At 43.2% G+C, this 11,000-nt stretch overlaps 1 pseudogene; it reads left to right on the forward strand.

The window, feature by feature from the left end:
• Positions 8,971–10,613, forward strand: Gm11952 (predicted gene 11952; annotated as a pseudogene).

An 11,000-nucleotide genomic window follows, 5' to 3' on the forward strand; every position in this document is an offset into this window, starting at 1 on the left:
GCCCTCACGTGAGCGACAGAGATCGGGTGCGCGTGGGTCCCTCCGCCGCTCTGGCTAAGGTGGAAGGAACCCCGTGGGCCAAGAGTTAGGCAGACGACGTGGAAGGCACTTCACGCTTCAGGCTGCTGTCCCTCCTGTGCCAGGCGCTGGGAGAACAATGGTGAATGAAAGCCACGCGGTGCGCTCGCCACGCAACTCTGAGCAATGGGTGGGTCGTGGACAGCAAATCTCAAACCCTGGGAGTCCGACCTGAGGAAATCCAGCCTAGGCCCTCTCCCTAGTTGTGGGAACTGTAGCCACTCCACAAACTTCTGTTGGCTCATCTATACAATGAAGATAATACCTCCTTCAAAGGCTGTAATAAGATGGTGCATATGAGGCACATTTGGCAGAGTAGATGCTCCGAGAGCATCATTGAGTTATTAACTAGAGAGTTCTGTGGTACATTTTGTCAGCGACCAGAGCAGGAGATGAGAGCAAGGTTGACAAGCTTGGGAAGCAGCCACTGTGCATGCACGTGTCAGATGTGTGTGCAGCCCTCAGGGAAGGAAGCTAACTAATAAATTCTTAACGAGATGTTTCGACTCCTGAAACAAATTGCCAAGCTACCTAAGATGACAGGCCTGTCATTAGTTCTACCAAATTTGGGCAAGAGTCACAGAAGAGACAAGGTCTACAGAGTTAGAGAAACAAGAAAGACCTTCAAGGAGAAACCGCTGTGTACAAAGACCCAAACCAGGGAGAACAGCTTGTCTGGCAAATAGCTAATAGCTCAGTGTTTTGTCAAGAGGAGGGCAGGACACAGAACAGCTGCCCCACACCCCACCACAAGGAATGCCCTTTATCCTAGAGAAACCAAAGCTTCTAGAAACAAGGGAAATTTATTTTCATTTTTAAAGTGGGGGGGGGGGGGAAGGAGGTGAGATGGCTCAGTGGGTAAGAGCACTGACTGCTCTTCCAAAGGTCCTGAGTTCAATTCCCAGCAACCATATGGTGGCTCACAACCATCTGTAGTGAGATCTGATGCCCTCCTCTGGTGTGTCTGAAGACAGCTAGAGTGTACTTACATATAACAATAAATAAATCTTTGTGCCTGAGTGAACAGAGGTCCTGAATTCAATTCCCAGAACAGAAACCACATGAAGGCTCACAATCATCTGTATAGCTACAGTATACTCATAAACATAAGATAAAATAAATAAATCTTTTAAAATAAAGTGTGTTGAAACAGAGTCTTTATATGTAGTCCAGGCTGGTCTCCATCTGGAAATGTTTGTTTCTTAGAACCAGAGTTCTGGGATTACAGACGTGAGCCATTATACCTGGCCCAGAGCTTTCACTCTTAATATTCTGGACAAAAAAAAAGAAAAACTTTAAAATCTCTGATCTTTCCCAAAGAAATGTCAACTCCAAGTCTGGAGCAGGAAATGCACAAGATAGACAGAGCCACCCGGAGCAGGAGCGATGGCCAGTCTTGCTAAGGACCTGGGATTCAGGTCCCAGAACTCACACTGCAGCTCACACCATCTACAACTCCAGTCCCAGGGAGCCAATGCCCTTTTATGGCCTCTACAGGCACAAATGTGGTGTATGGGCATCTATGGGAAGGCAAAACAGCCATGCACATTTAAAAAATAAATAAATAAAAGGAGGAAAGAATAGATGAACTTATCTGGAAGATCTTGTCATAGTCAGAAGCAAAGAGTCATTCAGGACTACTGTGTTAACATGTTTTATCCAAAGAACTCAGGAGTCAATTTAAACATGACCTTATATGTTGTGTCCGGCTAGCAGATCACAGGTCTGGGTTCTAGCCTGGAAAGGCACTTTGGAAACCTGGAAGAGAAGAGGGGCTAGGCTGCGCGAGATAAGGACGGAACCAAGACAAGGCTCGGCTCAAGGTTCAATTTTAATGTCAGCAAACACGCTTTATAAAGAAAAAGGGAGGCCCGTCCCTGGCCAAGCAAGTTCCTTAGAAGTAGATAGGTCAGCTTTTTAGTGGGAACTTTCGAAGATGAAGATCAAAGTTCGGTGCTAACTCCGGAAAGTCTTGGAAGAGAACCGGTTCGGCCTCAGGCAGGTTGGGCCTCGGGCAGGTAATGGCACATCAAAGGAGCAGCACAGCAGGTGGCTCCGCTAAGCAGTGGCGGGAGGTCACAGCCAGCCTTGCTAGGCTGGAAAGAGGTACCACTTATAATCCAAATGAAACAATTTGAGCATCAGTAAGAATAATCACTATTGTGATGGGCTGTAAAGCCATCATTAAGCCCACAAATCCCTAAAGTTATTTAAAAACAAATAACTCACTTTGGAGTTACTTCGTCATTATTCTGAAAACTGATAAGTTACCTTTGTTGTAAAACTAATCTCATACTAACCAAAGCATTGTCCGATAACTATAAAGAGAACAATGGAATTCGAACCAATCATCACCTTTGGGCAGCTCCTTGTGAATAATGAATCAAGGCAAATAAATATAACCTGTAGCTACTAAGAGACAGGTCATGGAGAATGTCATTACGTATCCAGGTGACATGAATTGAATGTGTTCATCGATCTTAACAACAGAGGAGAGTCACAGAATAGTACGTGTAGCCTGCTAAGAGCCAGAGCGAAACAGTACCATCTATGATTATTTTTCTGAATTTTATGTATGTATTTATTTTTTTATGTTGTATGGCTGTTTTATCTGCATGTATGTATTGCACCACGCGTGTGCAGAGGGCAGAAGAGGGCATCAGACTCCTAGGACTGGACTTACAGATGGTTATGAGTATTCAGAATAGAACCCGGGGCTTATGGAAGTGCTCTTGACAACTGAGCTCCATCTATGATTGTCTCTATAACCTCCCTCCACACCGCAAAACACTAAACTTGAATTTTACCAAGTATCTCTGTGGCTCAGTATAAAAGAAGTGCAGGGCCCAGCAAGGCAGCTCAGGGGATAAATGCCCTTCCCACAAACCTGACAACCTGAGTGCAGTCAAGTGTAAAGAGAAAGCTGATTCCGGAAAGTTGTCCTCTGACCTCTACTTACATGCTGTGGCACACATGAACACGACACATATCTTCACACACGACACATAATAATAAATAAGTTGGTTTTAAATATTTTAAGATAGAGAAATTTGCTCACTATCCCAAGGAGCTTGTCTTAGTTTCTTTTCTAATGCTGCAATAAAACTTAGAGAAGGATGAGTTTACTCGGAGCTTATAGTGTTGCAAGGTAAGCCCCGCAGGATATGCTTATACCTGGAAAAAAGTCTTTATTGCTTGCCTGTGGGTGCACAGAGAATTTACTCAGAAAATACTGGAAACTCTACAACCAAAAAACCAATTTGTTCAATAAATTCACAATCTAAAAATTTATGGAAATAAATTGTTATCAATTTTTGTTATTGTTCTGCCTTGAGACAGAGCCTCACTGTAGACTTGCTTGGGACTTGCTACATAGCCCAAGCTGATTTTGAAATCATGAGCCTTCTATCCCAGCCTCTGGAGTGCTGGGATTATAAGCATGTGCTATCGCAGCTGGGAAACTATTAGCAATTTTAAAAAGACATTTTAACCAGATGCAGTATGTGAATTTTGTTCAGATGTTGACTCAAATAAACAAAGCATAAAAATATATTTTAGGAACAGCTGGATGATACTGAACACAGATCAGAGTTTAAGAAATGCTGAATTCCCTAGTGTGAACCCCAAATTCTTATCTTACCTTTAGTGTAACTGTATTTGAAGTAAGCACATAATTGAGGTGAAATGAGGATACATGATGGGACCCTAATTCAACAGAACTTGTATTTTTATAAGAGGAGACACGAGAAGACTAGACATGGTGGCACACACCTTTAAATCCCAGCACCTAAAGGCAGAGGCCAGAAGGTCTCTGTGTGTTCCAGGCCAGCCAGAACAGCACAGTGAGACCCTATTAAAAGAACACATGCCAGCGGGCAGTGGTGGTGCACGCCTTTAATCCCAGCACTTGGGAGGCAGAGGCAGGCGGATTTCTGAGTTCGAGGCCAGCCTGGTCTTACAAAGTGAGTTCCAGGACAGCCAAGGTTACACAGAGAAACCCTGTCTCAAAAACAAAACAAAACAAAAAAGAAAAAGAAAACAAAACAAAAGAATATATGCCCATAAAACAAACAAAACAAAACCAGTAAGAGACACCAAAGGGCTTGCTCTAGCTTCACAATATAAGGACTGAGAGAAAGCGGCCCCTGTGGGTGCTCGCTAGAAGCCCTCTAGGTCAGCACCTTGATTTTGGACTTCCTAGCCTCCAAAACTGTAAAAATAATTTCTGGTTCCTTTTTTTTTTTTAACTTTTTATTGGTTCTTTGTGAACTTCACGTCATGAACCCCAATCCTGCATATCTTCCCTTCTCCTCATAAGCTCCCTACAGAGAGCAACCTTCCCCCAACAAAGAAAAAAAATCTTGTTGTGGAAGCTGAAGTGTGTCACAGTGGGTTCCACAGTATTCCCTTTTGTCCACATTCTTTGCCTGCAAATGTTCTTTGCTTGGTCTGATATAAGGCTTCTGGCTTTTGCTACACTATCAATACTGGAACCTCTCTGGGACTCCTCTAGGATATCCTGTTGTCACCCTGTGTCATGGAGATCCTGTGGTTTTGGGTCTGTAGGACTGGCCCCTTTGTGTACTCTAGCAGCCCACACAAGGCCAGCCTGGTCTACAAAGTGAGTTCCAGGACAGCCAGGGCTACACAGAGAAACCCTATCTCAAAACCACCCCCCCCCAAAAAAAAAAATCAAAACAGAGTCTTACTATTATAGCTCAAGCTAGCCTCAAAATCTCAATTCTTCTGTCACGGCCTCCTATGTGCTAGGATTAAAAGCATGCCCAAGCACATTCACATTCAGTGGTTTACTAGAAGTAATGAACTATAATTGTATGAGATATGTTTAAGAAAGTTCCAGGACAGCTAGAGCTAAAAAAAAAAAAAAAAAAAACCTACCTCAGAATAAACAAATAAATGAAAACATGTCTAGGGCATGTTTGGCGATGTAGCTCAGTGGTATAGTACTTATCTAGCAAGTATTAGGCCTTAAAAACTATGATCCAACTATCCTAATTCTAGGTATAGAGTCAAAAAGTTTAGGAGCACAGACTTAAACATATGTCATACTCCAATGTTCATATAATATAACTCATAGTAACCAAAAGGTACTATGATGGGGTAGATGTTGGGGTGGGCCAATTCACAGCCCTGGGTCTGGGCCTGAGAGGTTTCTGAGCTGGTCAGCCTGCCTCTCCTGCCCTTGCAGCTGCTCACCAGCAACCCCTGCAACAAGTCCCAGCTCTACCCTACTGTCCAGGGGAGGTACAGAGCCCACTCTCCCATGTGGGGCCAGCTCTCCTGCTTTCGAGATCCCAGGTCCAGTTCTCCCCAGTTTTTTTTTTTAAAAAAGAATTATTTATTTTATATATGTGAGTACACTATCGCTGTCTTCGGGCACACCAGAAGAGGGCATCGGATCCCCTTACATGTGGTTGTAAGCCACTGTGTGGTTGCTGGGAATTGAACTCAGGACCTCTGGAAGAGTAATCAATGCTCTTAACTGCTGAGCCATCTCTCCAGTCCCCAAATTTCTGTTTTTTAAGTCATTAGTCTGTGGTATTTTGCTATGGCAGCCTGATCAGACTAATAAAATGTACATGATGAAATTATTATTGCACTTATTATGTCTGTCTGTTGTGTAAATGTCATCAGAATCAAAATGGAGTTATAGATGCCAAATGCAAAACAAAGTAGAAGTAGAAAGCCAAAAAGCAAAGGCTATGAGGTACACATAAGTCTGATATCAGCTACTATGTGGTGCATCTAAAACTGCAATCTTACATAAATAATTTCTGCAGCACCCTATTCTATCTCAGACTGGTACCATCCTTATTGATTATTCTAGCCAAGGATAATTGCTATTTATTTTTTTAAAAACTTATGTAGCCTTTATTTTTCCTTTAAATATTCTCTATTCTACTAAGCATGGTAGCACACACCTGTATCCCTAGCACTTGGAAGACAGAGGCAGGAAGATCTCGATTGAAGGACAGCTAGCCTCAAGGGAAATAAACAAAAGATCTTCCTCACCTTGGCCTCCCCAGATAAACTGCTATGATCCATCAGAGCATGTGGGCACCCAATTATAACTCCATTTATTCCAACAAGGCCACTCCTCCTAATCTTTCTAATCCTATCAAAAGCTCCCTGGTGACTAAGCATTCACATATGTGAGCCTAAGGGGGCCATTCTTAACAACTACCACATTACTCATCTCCTGGGTTCACTACTGTCCACACCTGGGAAGTCAAGTTTTCTCTCTTTAAAATATTAATTACTCTTTAGTTTGGAGTGTGAATGAGTGCAGACACATATGTGGTGTGGTGGGAGGCAGGAACACGGGGGTGGGGGTGGGGGTGGGGCTGTCAGAGGACAACTTTCAGGAATCAGTTCCTTCTTCCTGCCAGGGTCTCTCACTGGGTTTGCTTCTGTGCTACATATTCCAGGCTAGCTGCTCCTCAAGTGTCCGGACAACTCTCCAGTCTCTGCCTTCCACCTTGGTTACAGATACACAGCACCACATCTGGCCTTTCTGTGGGTTTGGGGGCTTGAACTCTGGTTGGCTGTCAGGTTTGCATGCCACAATTTTGCTTTCTGAAGCATCTGCCCAGCCCGAAGGCATCCTTTCATCCGCTCCCTGGGCTCCTCTTTTCTGTTAGTCTGACTGGAGAGTGATTATTTTTTAATTTGTGTGTATGCATGTGTGTACAATGTATATATAGGCAGTCACCCTTGTAAATGCGGTTATGTACATGCCATGGCCAGAGAACAGCTCGGGGGTCGCTCTTTGCCTTCAGCCTTGTTTGAGACTGGGTCTCCTTGTTGGTTTTCTATGGCTACTCTAGCTGACTGGCAAGCTTTTGGGGACTCTCCTGCCTCTGTCACATCTCCCCTGCTCCCAATGCCTGTATTACAGATGTGTGCCAGCATGCATCCTTTTTCCTTTTGTCTGTGTATGCACATGTGTGCTCATGCACGTGTGTGCACCTACGTATAGGAGCTGGAGGACAACCCAGGGTGCAACTCCAAATCTACCATTTTTTGAGACAAAGTCTCTAAATGACCTGGAACTTGCCAAGTAGACTAGGCTGGCTGGCCAATCAAGCCACAGGGGTCCGCCTGTGTCCTTCTCCCAGGGGCTAGAATTACCACATGCTCTCCTTACATGAGTTCTGGGAATTAAACTCAGATCTTTGTGCTTCTAAGTCAGGTACTTTACCTACTGAACTGTCTCAACCCATAATTCAGTTTCTTTAGAAAAGGATTTTACTGGAGCTGGAGAGTAGGCTCAGTGGTTAAGAGTACAGGCTAAGCTTTAAAAGGACCCAGGTTTCCATTCCCAGCAGCTCACTACCTTCTGTAACTCCAAAGGGATCTGATGCCCTTATCTGGCCTCCACAGGCACCAGGCACTTATAAGGTGCTTTGAACTCAGAAATCCGCCTGCCTCTGCCTCCCAAGTACTGGAATTACAGGCATGCGCCACCACTGCCCAGTGTAGGTGTATATTTTTTACATCCTACTTTAATAATGATTCAACCTCCCCTCTAATCTACCACCCACCAGATGTAGTGGGAAAGGAATATTATTAGGATACAGGGGGAAGTGTGCCTGTTTAGAAACAGTTCTTTGGGGTAACTCCCATCCCCGGTGTTCTTAGTCCAGTCCAGTAGCAAACACCAAACATGAATCAACAGCTGCAGTCCAGTCTGCTTGGCGGATACCACGCACGAATCAGCAAGGGCAGTTCAGTCCAGAAGAATCGGAGAGGCTCCCTAACCAACCTGAGTCTGAGGAAGTGGGAAGAAGCCGCAGGAACATCACAAGAAGTTCTGTGGCCAGTTTCTCTCTATGACATCACCACAAGGGAAGCTCAGCGATGCAGTGTCAGGTGAGCCAACCCCTGTGTGTCCTCGGCTGCATATCACAGGGAAGCATAGTGAGGCCGAGCAAAGAGAACCAATGCTCAAGCCCCCCTCTGTCTGTGGGGTCAGATTTATACTCTTTCTACACATCATGCATCCTTTCATGTGTTTGCTATACATATAGCAAAACACCCTTCACCTGTGTGCCCCAGCAAAACATCATTTGTCATAACTGACTTTCCAAAGAAACCAGAATTTCCCACTTCATATCTGTGGATGTATATCATAAATATACATATATATAAACATATATGATGTGTGTATATATGACACACATGGATGTAGAAACATATATACATTCATGTAAATATATACATGTGTGTTGTTTATATGTATACTTACATATATGTGAATATATATATCCATACATCGATATATACGACAAAATAATAGATCTATAACTTGTTTATGAAGCTATAGCAAAGGTCTGTGTATTTTAGGCTGGTTCCTTAGTTTGGAGTTATTCGGAGGCAGTGGGATCTCTAAGCCTGGTGGGAGGTTTGTGTCACTGGGGAAAGTCCCTTGAATGGGTAAAGGAAATCTACCAACTTAACTCTTTACCCACTTTAGGGTTAGTGACTTTGCTCCCCCAAGCCATTATCACTGTGAAATGTTGCCTTGACACAGGCCACCAGGCATGGTCCTACCTGATAATAGACAGAGCCAAAGGGAGCTTCTCTCTCCATAAATACAGCATCTCTGGAATGTTATTACAGTGATGGAACATAAATACGGGAGCATCATACATATGGGATCACAGGCTAGTTTAAGTAACAAAATCTGTCAGGTATGGTGGCCTGTGCCTGTACTCCTAGCACTTTGGAGGCTGAGGCAGGAATATTGTTGTAAGTTTTTTGCCAGCCTTGGCTAGCTAAATAGTACTACACCAACAAGAGCTGCATAGCAAAATTCATCTCAAAACCTAAAAAAAATGAGCCCTAACAAAGGTAATGAAGCCCCCTTTAGGCAGAGCTGGCCAGAAGCGTACAGATCTGCAGTCTCGGTTTGGAAGTGATGAGAGATTCCACATGGACTCTAGATTTTTAGAGAATGACAGTGAGGACAAACAGAAAGAGCTAAATGAAAATAAAGTGAACGAAGATGAGCTTGCTGCAGAAAAAAAAGGAAAACCCTGAATGCTGTGCAAAGTGTTTTGAGTATCAATGTGAACAACTCTACAAAGGAGCAGTGGCTGCTAAGAAATTTAAGGATATCGTATATTATGACCCAACAAAGCATGACCATGCCATTTATGAAAGAAAACAAGAAGATAAAGAAAAAGAAAGTAAGGCCAAATGGAAGAAGAAAAAGGAAGAAGCAGAGAAGCGGCCTGAGGTATCCCAAGACATGTATTATAACATTGCTACAGATTTTGAAAGAAATATTCCAAAGTATGAGCAACACAGATGAAAAGGAAGAAGATGCGCCCAGGACTGAGGCTGGTGCTAGAGAGGGGACTGGGAAAATCAGGAGGCCGTGACACTGGCACGTGGGCCTGAGCAGACCAGTGGCTTTACATTCCCTTTTTTTTTTTTTTTTTTTTTTGATTCAGCCACTAAAGATGAAAAGGATGCCACCTATAGAATCAAACTAGTGAAACGTGGGAAGGCAGCCCTGGAGAGCGGCTCCTGAGAACGAGACCATTAGGTTTTTCCTTTTCTCTGAGAATGACGACAGATTTCGTGGTCCTAACTTATTCTGGAGTGGTGTGGGAGATAGTATTAGCAGAAATTCTTGGGAAGCCTGAACAGATAGTCTCCTTTTGGAATGTTGGAAGAAACATAAAGAAGCCAAAAGGAAGGTGAAAGCAAATTAACCATTGTCAGCTTTGGCTCTGGAATTGAATGTGCAGACGGCTCACCAGCCCTTCAAAGAAATGAGCCCAGAAAAGCATTCACTGACAAAGAAGAAATTTCACAGTAGAAACATATTCAAAACCTGGATGATAATTAATGTGTCATTCTGATGACTATTTCTGAGGAATTCTTATACATTCCCACCTTGGTGACTGTCCTAAAATTAACTGAGCCACTTGTGACACACACAAGGTAGCCTCAGCACTTTAGAAGGGGAAGTGGGAGGATCATTTGAGCCCAGAATTTTAGATCAAACTCAGCAACACAGCAACACCCCACCTCAGCACAGCACCCATTCTTATTCTCCACTCTGAAAAACTAGAGGATATGCCCTGACAGGAGGCTTCCATGAAACCCTGCTTAATAAATGGTTTGATGTATTTGTAAATATGTCTGACTATACTAAATATTCTTTACCTTTAATTTATCTTTTTAGGATTTTTTTGTTTGTTTGTTTTTTGAGACAGGGTTTCTCTGTGTAGCCCTGGCTGTCCTGCAACTCACTCTGTAAACCAGGCTGGCCTTGAACTCAGAAATCCGCCTGCCTCTGCCTCCCAAGTGCTGGGATTAAAGGCGTGCGCCACCACTGCCTGGCTCTAATTTATCTTTTTAAACTCAAGTACAAATTAACTTTGAGTTCTGTATGTACAGATGTAAGTTTCTGATGTAATTTCTGAAGACAAAATAGAATTTTAAATAAATGGTTCAGAATATTTGTGTTTATTCCTGATTAAATACTCTTTACCTTCAAAGAAAGAGAGAGAGAGAGAGAGAGAGAGAACCCCCTTTAGCTTCCTTTAGCTTTCTGCCCTAACACGTAGCCTAGTAGCCACAGCCTTCGGTAGTTCTCCTTGCTGTGGCACGCTCAGAGTTTACATTTTTTTTTTCTGTATTTTCATTTCCATGTGTGAGGAAGGTCTCAAGGAAGATGGGAGACAAATATAGATCCTTGTCAAATGCCTTGATTTCTACTTTAAAAGGTGCAAATCTCAAAGTCAATGACTTGAAATCTGTGGGAAGATCATAAGCTCCTGAAAGTCTGTGATAATGTTTACATGATATACCAAGAGGCGTGTGATGTCCCCTACATAATACCCCTAAAGGCGTGCATATTAAAGCTTGCCTGACAATCTATGAAG

Source organism: Mus musculus, chromosome 11 (genome assembly GCF_000001635.26).
Source record: "Mus musculus strain C57BL/6J chromosome 11, GRCm38.p6 C57BL/6J".
Lineage (NCBI taxonomy): Eukaryota > Metazoa > Chordata > Mammalia > Rodentia > Muridae > Mus > Mus musculus.